Here is a 14,096-nt window from a genome sequence, read left to right as displayed (position 1 = left end):
GGTTGCAGATAAGTATTAAAAAAAGAAATCAGTGGAGGCCAAGCCCATCCACTTATATAGCTGTCCAACCATCCATCATCTATGCAACTAGCCACCAAGCCATTAATCCCTTGGCATGAGATGGACCATCAGATAGAGACCTAACGATATAGATTAGTGTACTGAAAGTTCACCTCTGAGGCGAACAGTTTTTTTTTTAATGCTGCTTGAGTGTCCGTGTGCGTGCGTGAGAGAGAGAGAGGAGGAACAAAGAGAGATGGGGAATGTTTTTGAGAGGTGCGATCGATGAATACGATAAATCGAGTTGCTATGTAGGAAGATGCAAAGATTTTAGTTTGAATCGAACTTTCTATTTCCTCGTTGAGCTCACACTGCGTGAGTGTGGGTTGTCGTCATCGCTGACTGTGCTGTGAAAGCTTTGTCGCCGTCAGTGGTCAGTGGCCAGGAGAGCTTTGTGTCGCACACGATCGTTTGTCAGACACAAACGTCGGGAAGAGCAAGCAACGACACGAAAAGTGTCGTCGTCACTTCCCAGCTGATAGTCCGTTGAACACGTTGTCCCGCTGGTCTGTGTGTTTATTTCATATCTTTGTTGCGCTTTGTGAAGGTGTGAGTGTGTGCACGCGCGCGCGTACATGGATAATGTATAAGCGTGTTCTGTGTGTGCAATTTTGCTGTTGTGCACGTAAGCACGCACTCACGTGAACGTTAATGTCATTGAATGGGATGCGTTATGTTTTCAAATGCCGTGTTACCCCAGTTGCTATGACTACGGCTTTGGCAACCCTGACTAAAAGAGCGGAACACAGAAGCTGGATTTCGTCCAGCGGAACTCCTTTCTCGTCCCTGCAGACTCCTCCAAGAGTGCATTTGGAGTGCTGGAGATAGCAGGAGCTGGTGGTTGTGGCAGTGGTTGGTAGCGGCGGCAGGAGCAGTCTGAGGTGGGAGCGATGCCAGCAGCAGGAGATGCCCCCATGCAACACGTCGTGACCTACGCTCGCCGCTGCTGCCGAAATAACCACCGCTTGTGCGCATGCGTGCTGGTGCCAGGGTGATGCAGGCACGCGCGGCCTTTCTGCAGATGCTTCTGGAAGTTTCTACTCCGAAACTGTCTTCCGCTCGATTTCCACCCATTAGTCTGTGCGTGACTGTGTACGTATATAACCGTATTTGCGTGTGTGCGTGTGTGTGCGCAGGCGCGCTGGCACATGCATGTGCACTTAGGAATGTGCATAAGTACACGTACGCAGCCGAGTGTCCTTCTGTTGTACATGATTGACTGATGGTAGATTGTTGACTTTCTTTGTGGTGAATGCAGTTCTCTAATAATGTGGTTGTGTAGTTCTCTCTTTAGTCGTTTCCAACTATATTTAGATAATTTCTTGCACCTGGATTGTACCATCGCTGGGGGAATTTGGCTGCCACTGATGTAAACAAAGACAAAAGTGCTCCGATTTAGAACATAAACAATACGGACAAAGTCCCTGCTCCAGAAATAAAAGCGAGGGACCATAGAGTTATAACTGTTGCTTCTGCAAACGTAGGAATAATGAAACACCTAACTAACCAGCGCTCCTTATAAAACTTAATTAACTTATTAACAAGTTCGGACATCCATCAAAGAAGACGACACACTGATCGAACGCATCCATCTGCAAATGACGTTCCATATAATATCGACACACATTTCTTTATTCTGTACTCCTATTCGTATGCGTGCGTTAGCTGACTGCAGCTTTGTTTGCCTTATCTTGCCTCATTTCTTCTTCCCTTTATTGTGGTAGGCATGACTGGACCACAGGTTCAACAACATTTTGAGCGCTCTTTCACTTCTTTCCTTCAGTTCAGTATCAAGAAACGACAAAAATTCGGTATTCGTCCGAGGCAAACATAATAACTGGGTGATGCAACTCAAGAAATTCACTTTCCAGAATCTGTGCAATATTTATCTGCTTGGAACACCTCTCACTGTCTATGCTGTCTCGTTGTTACCATTCATTGTGTCATTGATTTGTCTCTGCTGTCTCGTTGTTACCATTCATTGTGTCACTGACGTGGACGAGGGTGTTGAGCAATGCGGCAGACTGTTTTGGTGCTGACGTGGTTGAGCAGACATGTGATCCGATCTGCTAGGCGCTGAACTTGTTGCAAAGGTCAAACGGTCTCCTTACTGTCAGGTTAGAGATCCATGTACCTTTTCTCATGACTAGTCTGGTGGTGTTATTTTCAGGAGACTCGCAAAGTCTCTTCTACATGCTGATAGTTCCTGCTGGATAAAAACTGTGGCAAAGCTTTCAAAGATCCATAGAAAATATAGCATTTTCTAGTTGTATGACAGTTAAACATGAATGTTAGTGATATATATATATGCGTATGTGCATATGTATATGTGTTTGTTTACACGTTAATACGTCATTAAAACATCTACACACTTTCATAATTTAATGTTATTTACATTTTACAATTTATGGGTTTTTAATTATTTGAAAATCGATTCCTATTAAGACTCAGCTTGGTCCTGTATTCTGAGTAAAGGTTCCTGCAGTCATACATATGTGCCCAGAAACGAGTTGGGCTGGTCTGTCACATTAATTTTCTCCAAGCGAATAATGGCTTTCACCACAAATTTGACGAAGGAAAGCTAAAACAGAATTTAAAAAATACATTGTGTTTGAAAACTTGTTTGGTACCACTCCTTTCATGCATAGTAACCAACCTTTTCATTCTTGAGGTAGCTAATGTCACTGTGACCAAAATAGAAAAAATTCTTGTGCCAAGGTGAGAGCTTGTATTCACTGTCAATCTCCGAGAATGACTAGTGTGCTGCTGTTGTGTGCCTTCTGCCAATTAAAAGGTTAACAGAATCTCTGGTTTCCCTTTTATGTATTTGAGCGGCGCAGTTCCTTATGGGGAGTTTTTAGAAATTCAGTCTTTCAGAGCTTTCTATCCTCCCCACACCTCTAGCCCTTCCCTGGCTGGAATGGAGAGGATGCAGTGGTTGCTGAGCCGTCCAACCTTCTGCTGCAGTGGGTCTGCAGCATGTATCGTGTGGAGAAGTCAGAAATCTTGGAATAGCGGCTATCCTTGGGTCGGCGTCTCATGATTATTTATTTATCACAATTATCTTAGGTAAGAGAAACCTACCTTTCCACCAGATTATTTTTTTACTACTTTGGCGAGGCGCACATTTCGATAATACTATTTGCGTGTTCCTTTTCACCAAGCACCATAACTACATTGTAGCAGACTTTCATTTCAACAAACAGTGGCTGCTTTACGTGGATTCCTCCAGACCGTTTTGTCTATTTATTTTAGAAAGTGAGGTACAAGGATTCTAACTGTCTCATGTCGGAAGAGGCAAAGAGCGCAAGTGGTCCACTGTGTCTAATACATCGTGGAAGACTAGGCCCAATTCTCTTACTCCATCAACCTTCCAGGTGCAGACAACGAACACTTAAAATAGTGCATAAAATAGACATATATGTGGGAGCAGATGCGTGGAAGGTGTGCGCATGCTTGAGTTCTCTCATACATTTAGCCGATAGAGTATAAAAAAGCCAGTTCTCTGAATTCCAACCGTATGTGTCGACAACCTTACTCGAATAAAAGAATGTAAATAAACAGTGTTGCGGATCACACGTGCAGTTGTCCAGCGAGTCTTCTTCTTCATGTAGCATCCCTATCAGTATGAAGGTGGACCGTCTTTTCCATTTACTTTGATGCCCTATGTCACAGACGGAATGAGTCAGCACGGCGTGGCCATGTTAACTGAGTAATCAAGTAGTTAAGAAGATTCTAGCAGGAAATAGGGAGAGACATTATCATTAACCATCACCGGCCAGCGCTTCACTTCCCAGGGAGACACTGCAAGTGCAAAGAGGCTGCGTGTGGGGGAATGGAGGGCGCGTCTTCCAAGCAAGGGCAGTAAATGACCCTAGGAGCAACCCTAGGAGTAACTTACTTTAGGAGCTACTATAATAGTAGAAGGAGATGCGAACAGTAAAGGCTTCACGAATGAACTTTGACGGATTCGATTTTTCTGGCCCAAGAGTTGACAATGCAGAGCAAAGGGCGTAGTCACTCGTCCCCATGAGGCAGCGCCAATATTTTTTGAGTCTGTCTCAGAAATTAAAAGTTCGTGTAATATTAGTGATTTGACATCAAAACTCACCCATCCAGGGAATACTTTAATAATGGATTCTATTTTTTTCCTACTGCTCTTTGTGTTGTGTGCGTGTGTGTGCACGTGCGTATATGTGTGTGTGTACGTGGAGGCACATTGTGTGTGTGTGTGTGATCGGGATGTTTTCTGTTGCTACAGTAAATACATGGAGACAAATTGAGAACATTTTATTTAAATCAAGCTTTACAAAAGATTCGTAAGAAAACTGATGTGAAACAAATGAAACAAAAGCAATGACTATTCTCTAGGTACTAGCCCTAAAGTGGTTTATGAAGGTTTACTGTGAGCGCCAGCATCGTCGCCATGTTGGCGATAGTTCACATATAGTCGCATGGTGTCCTCTGGTTATGTGGTGCAATCATATTTTACAGCAACTGTTTTTAAGATACATCCGAGTGAAAATGGTAATTCCCAAATCGCAAACAACTAAACCGCTTTCATTAAAGAGATACAAGCTTTGAAAACTCTACACGCAAATCTGTGATGGATTGGGGGAGCACGTGCATGTCGTCAAAGCTGCACAAAACGGAAGACATGCGAACGATGGTTGTGAGACACTTGTAACCCTGTTTAACTTTCTTCTTCGCTGATTTGATCTCTTTGTGATTGCAGGCGAAAATGTTGATATTTGAAAGCTTGCATTCCCTGTGGTTATTCTTTTAGATTTCGGGGAAAAGGGAGTATGTCCTGAAACAGCCCCGGTCTTTAGAGAAACAAATGATATTCGGTGGGTTTTTAACAGCATACTTGCACGCATAAACTTGTCTTAACGGCAAAGGACGACATATGGCGTTTGTGCTTTTGATGCATGCTGTTCATATGATCAGCAAGTGAGGAAGAAACTTACACTCATCCATATTGCATGTATATATCCATATTATGATCGTGTGTTTTATAGATATATATACACACACGTAACACATACAGCCACACACACACAAACACAAGCAGCCTCAGGAGGACCAGCTGTGTTCTAACGGCTTGATCAAGCCAGCAGTGTACACACGGACCTTACATCTGATAACTTCGCGTAAACATCAACGTGGCACAAAGGCGTTACAAGCTGGTGCACATCACCGCTCTGTCCGCTTGGTCCACGTGTACAAGAATGGCGGAGACGTGAGCAGGATGATAGGCACACTGCGTACGGACAGTGCTTGGGTACTGCAGGTAACTGCGTGCGTGCGTGCGTGCGGACGTGAGTGCGTGTAATTGTCCCTCGGTGAACTCTCCAATTCGATCAATGTTCACTTCAAGAGAAGTCTGTTGCTGATGGGAACGAGAAGTTAGAGGTCTTCTATAGCTCGCCCATCGGCACATTATAGTTTATAGTTTCCCGTGTAACCTATCACCTGTTTTTTTTCCTTCCCCCCTTCTATGATTTCGACGTAGGTACTGATGGTTACTTGCAAATTTTGTCTACATTTGCTACTTAGCCATGTTGCAAGCATCCTCACGACAGTCGCATCAGTGTCTAAGTGATTGATGGGGGAACCCACGGGGAGAAAAGCAGCTTTGAAACTCTTTTTTTTTATTCAAATTGGTTTTTTTAATATCTCACTGACAGTATTAATTGGGGTTATTTTCCAAGTGCTTATTTTATCTTCATGCTACGTTCTTTTATGACTATTGTGCACTCCCATTTCCAGTTGTTCGATTGACCCTACCACATCGATCGTCCCCCTGAGCTATGATTAAATCGTGCCGCGAGGTCTACCTTTGCCAAGACGAACATATGCTCTCCAGAGGTTTCGTGGCTAGGAGCAATATACGCAACGTCAGCTGTGTAATTATCTACAATTCCACAGTCTAAGAAACCCATTGCTAGAGAGCCTTGCTCCACCTTAGAAGGTTTTTCTTCAGGACAGAGGCTGCCTTTAACTGTCTAAACGAGAACTTGCTTTGGATGAACGATGCCTGCAGTAATAACATTTCATGTAAGTAGGAAATCAGCTGCTGAATTATTTCTGAGGTGTCTACTCGCGCATTTTCTTACTGAAGAGCTGATAAAAATCTAAGTGCCAGGTAACTGGGTATGTTCTGACAATGCTCAACTGGGCGTCTGTAAAATAACTTTCTGTTGGAAAGTTGTTGGTGTAGTTTGTCTTTGGGGATAAATCATTTTCAGAAAAACACGCCCCCACCACCACCACCACCACCACACCACCAAAAAATAAATAAATAAAAAGAAGCGGAATGGCATACCGATGGAAGCTTTGCTTGCAGCGCGCTGGCTTCCAGGATTGTACCTGCTACCGAAAATTATTTTGCCACTTGTCCTATCCTTCCAATAAAAGCAACCGTTTTTATCTTTTTCACCTAATCTGCTAACCGATCGAATAAACCTAATTGGCCTTTTGACCTTTTTTGTAGGCGCTCTCATCACCTCCTGTGCGAGGTAGGTTGACCATCGGAGATAATTATATTTTGTAACAGAGCATGCGCAGAGAGCAGGGAAATTTTCCAAGTAAGATATCAGCCATCTCGTTATCCCGCGCTCTAGTTCCTGACATCCACCTCGCGCCGCGGGTCTGGGTTCAATCTGGCCTCGTCTTCGTGTATGGCAAGCCAAGCCGAGCGTTCTGCAACGGCATAGACATATCACAGCTGACATATCCGTGTCACAGTCTGGGCCATAGAGCGTAAAATAAAAGTGAAAGGTGAGGAGGAGGAAGAAGAAGAGGAGGGGGTAGGCACTGGAGAACTCGTGCTGTGCCGACAGTGACGCGCAGCGAGACAGGTCAACGCACGTTTCGTCGCGCACGACCCACGCGTCGCGCTATCTGCAAGTGCAAAGCCTCGTTTTGGACTGAGCGCGCCGTGCAGCATTCGACAACAACTCCGAGACGTAAATGCAAGAGCCCGAAGCCAGCCGGCTGTTCCCGGTGGTGGGGAAAAAATAAATAAACGAAACGAAAGTGAAGGCAACAGCGCAGTCAACTCAGTTGTAATGGAAACCGGATTGTCCGTAGCGCACAGCTGACAAGTCAAGGATCGCTCAAACCTAAAAGAAAGGCAGAGAACATTAAACGCTGGTAGCAGTGTGTTCCTGACGGTTTAACAGGACGGAGACGTTATATTACTGCATATCAATGTGGTGGTGAGATGTGGAGGTGAAATGAGGCGTTGTATGTAGTCGCAAAGAGCAGAGGCAAGCGTGCGAGAAGGAATTTGTTATTTTTCCGTAGAGAAATAAGAGCTTTTAATTTTTTTTTTCAAGTAGTAAATATCTACCGTTTCATTTTTGTGGCGTCGGTTGGTGCTTTATATTCTTTCAGGTGAACGCGTTGTTTTGCAAGTGCGTGTATCTGTTCTTGCGTGTGTTTGTGCATTTGTATACAACTGATGCGTGCATGAGTGTACGAGAGACAAACCGTGCAGAAGCGCAGGGGCGGTATTTCAAAGTCTTTTTTGACGGAGTTCAGCCGGATGGGATGGGGATACAGGTCCACATTCCTGTCTCGGAGCTACCAATTGCTGCAGCTGCAGCTGATGCCACCAGACCTGTGTACACATTCCTCAATTTTTGTTTGCTGCACCGGAAAAAGGAACTAGTTTATTATGGAGTTTCACAGGTTTTCTTTTTTAATTATTGAGGCCGCACCTTTCACTCACGCACCCTCACTCATTCTTTTATCCACGTACATACACACATACATGTCTTGCTTTCACTTGCTTTGTCAGACACGCTGACTTAAGTACCTGGCCAGCAAAACACACCCACTATATTAATTAGGCTGTAGCCATTTGGGGCGTATACATGTACTCCACCCCACCCTCTTAAAAGAAAGAGGTCTTAAATCTGCTGCAAACATCACGCCAGGCGATGTTTGTAGCTCTCTGCTGGACTGCAAAAACGGTTGTCTTCTTCCCCTCTCCCCCCACCCACCTCCAAAAAAAAGAGTCCGCAAGGCTTCTAATGTTTATGGACACGTTTATGTAATGAAAGATAGATATAATCTTATGCAAACCTCCCTATCCTCAATGCAACTTAGCCGAGCAGGTTTCTCCATTCCACAAAACACTGCTGATGAGATCAGAACAAAAATATGTTTGGCTGTCCTTAGGACCACCAACGGTGTGTTCTGGCTGTGGGCATTCCTGTTATTCAATATTCAAGACCTTTGCTGTTGCAGCTGAGTTAAATATATGTTATAGTTCTATACTTTATAACAGCTACACGTCGCAAAGAAGGGCAATTAAGCTCCTCGGCAAGGGTTTGGAAGAACCACCGAGCACTGTACAGATACCCGGATGTAGACATGAAAAGAACATCATAGACAGATCCAGCGGAAGCATGCCAATCCTGATTCAGCTCTCTTGCGCCGGAAGAAAACCAAGCCTCAAAACAGCATCAGGACCTGAAGCTATCTTTAATGACTCGCTGAATCAGTTGGGATCCACTGCAAATATACACACCTCCTGCTTCTTGAAAGGGTTGTTGCAAGAAAATAAACTGTGAAGGAGAATAAGAAAATGAAGAAGATAAGGAGAAAAGTAAGAGAAGAAAAAGAAAGGGATAATGGTATTATGAATTTCGGGAGCGTGCTTTAGAATATCTTTTCATAAATGCCCGTAAAAACTTGTGAGGATGTGTTACATTATTAATGCAATGAAGAGCTTTCTTGGCTTACGGGCAATCTCAGCCTCTAAATCCATAAAATATTACGTGCTAAATAAAAAGAAACAAACAGAACAAGAAGAAGCAGAGGAAGAAATCTGATACAAAACAATTTGAACAGTTGCGATGAGTGTGACATGGTTTTTCTTTCTTATCAAGTTCTTCCAAAAGTCTTGCTAGTTATACCATGGACTGCTGCTTCATTAAAAAAAATAGATGTATAGTTGGTCCTCTTGCATTTGAGCATTAGCAGCTGAGCCAGTTGAGATATTTCAGGTACCAGAATCACAGGCAAACATTTGTAAGATTGAGTCGGGGATTTTTTTTGTTTTGGCCTCTGTAGACTGTGACATGTTTATCAGGGGGAGCACAACACATTTCTGAAAATGGAACACTTGCTTCGCGTGGGAAAAGTACAACTTGCTCGGTGCCAAGTTCACAGCCACACGCAGGAATACCTGCCAGGCATCCCCACCAAAAATACTTTATTGTTATAACACCTGCACTGCACGTTAAGGGAGAATGACGGTGACATACCACCTCTTATTGTTACGTCACTTGCTAAGTTCCCCACAAAAGCCAAATGCAAGGTACTAATACGAGGCTGTACAAATATTGTATAACAAACTATTTTATTGTTCCGCGCTCAGCGTGTGCTCATCAGCTTGGTTTACAAATGGAATCCACCATTTTGAAATGAAATATCTAACAGCGGTGGAAAACACCAATACCCACCTCATCCTCTTTGCAAAAGGCCACCTACGTCTCTCCTCTCTCCCGGCCTCTAACAACCACAGACTTCTATGATCTCTCTCCGACCTCGCTTCAGGCCATTTACAGCTTTTGCGTCCCTAAAATGCCTCCGCGTCAACTTTAGTGCCATAATTCGCAGTCTCTTGATGCGTGATGATGATCTCTCAAAGGCAAACATCTAGAAAACAGACGGTTATTCAGTATTTCTTTTACAGAGCTAGGTCCTTTTTTTTCGAAGGGGAAAAAAAATAAAGCTCTTGGTTAGACCTTTATGGAAATTAGGGGACGGAAGTATGACGCCTGGTCACCGCAAATGACAGGAATGCATAAACAGGTTGACGCACTGAATACAAATATTCGGGCATCATACCTGGGGAAAACTTTCAACGACCTCTTGTGCCAGTTGCCCAGGCTGGCACAGATTATGGACAGGACAGTAAAAGTGTTTATCCTCTTTTATAGCTACAGACGCCGCATAACGTTTAAGCGCACAATGCGCTCGTTAGCGAATCGTTCTTAATTTTTTTTTTTTTATGTTTAGCACCAGAGAGCTCTTTCCCACAAAAGAGGCGTAACCTATTATCGTCTGGCGTGGATGTGATGCCAGACCATTACCTGCCTTATCAGACCATGCCGCTGTTGTCTATACGCCGCAGAACACTCGCACTGGATAATTCCGGGCCTGCATCGTCTGTTCCTCGTGTGATGTCACGGAAATCTGCGTGCTTTTCGCTTTTTCTCGACTGCTTCGAAGCAGGTACTTCCTGGTTCACGCACAGTCCATTTATTTTGACCATGCAGCAGTCACATCGATGTCACCAGTAAAAGACTCAAGTTTCCTTACTATACAGCTCTACAGAAATGCTGTTAAATATTGTACGCTATGAACGTTTACAAAGTTTTTCTGTCAGAGCTTTTGCCCCTGAGATCTACAGCCATTTCAGGTGATTTCAATAAGAAAATTCCACCCTTTCCTCCAGGCTTTGCTCGCGATGAAGGTAAAGAATGAGAGAAGAAAAAACTTCGGTAGTATTATTGTATTTACTCCTTAAGGGAGAGCCACGAAGGGGGAAGTAACTTAATGCCTCCCAACGTGGTCCCGACGTGGTGAGGAAAAGTGGCGCAAACACCACCGTCTTCGCGCTCTTGAGTGTTGCGGGGAGTGTTAGAAGGGGCAAGTGGGATGGAAGGTGCCTGCGCTGGTGGGAGATGCTCTTCACTTTGCGTGGAAACATGATCATCAGTAAGGAAGAGGCCAGGGTAGGCTGACGACGAAGAGCAAGGAAATGTGCGTGTACTCAGGTGCAGCTTGCTGAATTGCGTGCTTGTACGCATGTGTGTGTGTCAGTGTGTTCATACGGGCCAATGTGTGCGTGCACGCGAGCCTTTAGAGACCACAGAAAACTAGTGCATTGTTGCGTCTGCAGGTACGACAAGAGTGCCTGCTATGCACAGAATGCGATCAACTGGCCCGACTCCTAAGCGTCTTATGCTCAGCATGAACTAAGCTTCCATCTTCAGACTTAACCACCATTTCAAGGGAAACATACACACCAGCGCAGCCAAAACAGTCCTCGAAACTTTTCTAGAATGGATGTGAATTTATATGTTATGATATTACTTTTATATCTAATGATACGAAACTAAAAAAACGTTCAAGAAACAAAAACTCAGCCTCTCATGTGTGATAAAAAGCACACACACATAGACATACAATCGCACAATCCAGACCATCTTTCGTAGGACTCCTGGCTTGCGAAATGCTAGATTCTGAATTGACAGCTTTGGCTTGTGCTTAACTGGCTCGTGAGTATGCAGACGATGCGCCGAGAGCAAACTGAGATCAGTCCTTGACCTGGTCTAGATTCTCGGGTCGCCATATCGATCGAGTCTGTTTTCTGCCGCGGCGCTGACGGGATGGTGTGCGTGGCATCAGCATTGTCATAGAGACGTGATGCAACGACGACTGAGCGTCTGCTAGTTCGCGTGACGGCACATCCCATCGTTCCCAGCATGCTGTGCGATCATCAAAACTATCGGGGGCAGTTTCGCCGCGGCCTCCGCTGCTTGAGTCTAATAGAGGTGCATGTAGTGCGATGTTGAAGAGGGGGGAAAACAAACCGTGCTCGTGACTGCCTGCCTAGCAGCTGGCCTAAGCGATTGTCTATGAGCTCTGAATCTTCTAAAGCCTCACGCACTTGGCTCGCGTCGAGCCGGTTGTCGCACATTTTAGCGCCTGAAGGTGGCGCCTCGCATACAGACACGATCGATAACTCGCCTGTCCCTGCAGTGTTTACAAGAGTGGCGCTCCTTTAGTGCTGCTTCACTTGTTTGCAGGAGGGTTGCGGACATCATCATGCAAGTGCTCCCTTATCCCAGGCCACACTCTTTGCTCTAACAGGCGACATCATTGACTCTTTACCCTTTCCCAACAGACGACAGATTTATACCATCACACAGCGACAGGCCTCGTTCCTACCCTAATTCCAACAGGCGAAAGTTCACTTTTTACCCATCTCTAACAGGGTACAGTCCTTTTAACATAGTCTAACAGGTGAAGTCCATGCTTCACCCTAAATGGAAAAAATACGCTTTTCAACCTCTTCTAACAGGTGATAAATAATACATTTATTAAAATGATTTACAGTTTGTAAATTCTCTAAAGGTCAAAGTTAAATCATAACTTGGATCCCCCTCCCACCACAAAATGAAAATACCATTTCTATGTCATTCAGGTAGAATTGGGATTGCACAAACGAACATACTAAGCTTAAGATCTGCCAAGCTCGTGACCATACTTGAAACTGACGGAGGGGTAGACAGCTATCCACTCACAGACACCAGTCTTAAGAGCTGTGGGTTTGTGCAGTCTTTTTTCCCTCTGCGCACTGCCTTGTTTCCATCCTTTCTCTTTATCATTTTATTCATGGCTTCCTCTCCTTCAGACTCTCCCAGGTGTCACCTCCTACCCAGCCTAGCCAATTTTGTACATTTACAAAGCATTACACTTAGAACAGAACTAAGGCATTGAGAATGAGACATTATAAGTGGTTGCACTTGTGTTTATATATTATAATGTCACGAGGATTTTTTATGTAATTTGTTCTCTGGCATTTACTATTATTATAACATGTAATGTTTTTTGTTTTAGCTGTGTTCAATAATTCTCTTCTTTTCCCATCTTCTTTCCCAACCCCCACCCACTCGCACATCCCACCCCGCATCTCCGATTGCTTTTCTGTCTGGAGCCTCGCGATCTTTACACGTGTTGCACAGATGTTGGTTTGGTGACGCTTCCTTACCATCTGATTCATTCACAGACCTGTAGATTCCTTTCTGCCCCCTCAAGTCTCAAACAGCTTATACTTATTTTTATAGTGACTTAAACAGGGCTAAAAATCTGAAAGATTTCTTATGGAGTAAGATGATACATCCCTAACAGTAAAGTATACATGGACCTGAGAAGATGATAATTGAAAATCGAGATGTCTTTTGTATTTTTTTAATCTAATGCTCATAAGTACTATCAGGAAGCAAGTAAAAAGACTAGGGCCAATGCTGTTTAACATGAGCACATGATGAAAATGTTTCAACCTTTTTTTTAATACAAAGAAGAAGCCCTTCTTCGTCTTTGTCTTCATTACTTTGTCACAAAAAACACTGTGATTAAAAAAAAATCCGTTCTGGGAGGGGGGAAGCACAATGGATTGACCTAAATTCCCTTTCCTGCCGTTAAAAGTCTCTACAACAGCTTTGTGCACACGTCAGTGAGTCGTCGCCATAACAACCAGCCTACTTTTGTGTAGCGGGGAGGAGGATTTGACCTCTTTCCTCTGGTGAGAATTTCGACGTCTGAGGACATAATATTATTTTCCCAAGCAAACTATAATTTATGCTAAGATTTTAGCAGTTATAATTATAGTATTTGCCATGCACTGAAGTCAATCGTAAACAAAATCTGCATGCTTTTTGTGGTTAGTATAGTGTAGTCCCTCGGCCTATGCGGTTGTACTGGCAAAGGGGAAGCTAGGAGGAACATGGGAGACGCGGCAGCTGACAGGCTTTTCAGCAATGGTCTGTCATCCGCTTGACCTGGCAAGGGTTGGGTATGAGCTTTTCGTAATTAGGTGCGCGAGAGCAGTCTGGGCTTAACCAGTTTCCGTTTACACGCGCCAAGAGCTCAAACGCACAATTCCTCTGCAGATTGCGAATTTACTATCTGTTCTGAGTATTTCATTTAGAGAAGCGGAATCATATAGGTCCAAAAGTGAGGCGAATAGGACACAAGTATTTACATGTAATAATAAAAATAAAAGCTTGATAACACAGCATCACAAATGGGACTAATGGGAGGGCGCCCACCGCACACACGCATAGTTCAAAAGTATATATTATTTATAATTTTGTGTGATATGTTGTTAAATCGTGGTACTGTTGATTAAAATTTCTTGCTCTTTTCTTATTTTGCACGAGTTGACATTGTTCAAATGAATATTGGACACGAACTGTATTTCAAAAAATAACAAAATCAAACTTAGT

The sequence above is a fragment of the Pomacea canaliculata genome, linkage group LG3 (assembly GCF_003073045.1).
Source record: "Pomacea canaliculata isolate SZHN2017 linkage group LG3, ASM307304v1, whole genome shotgun sequence".
Classification (NCBI taxonomy): domain Eukaryota; kingdom Metazoa; phylum Mollusca; class Gastropoda; order Architaenioglossa; family Ampullariidae; genus Pomacea; species Pomacea canaliculata.
The sequence above is the reverse complement of the archived record's forward strand: the minus strand, read 5'-3'. Positions refer to the sequence as shown.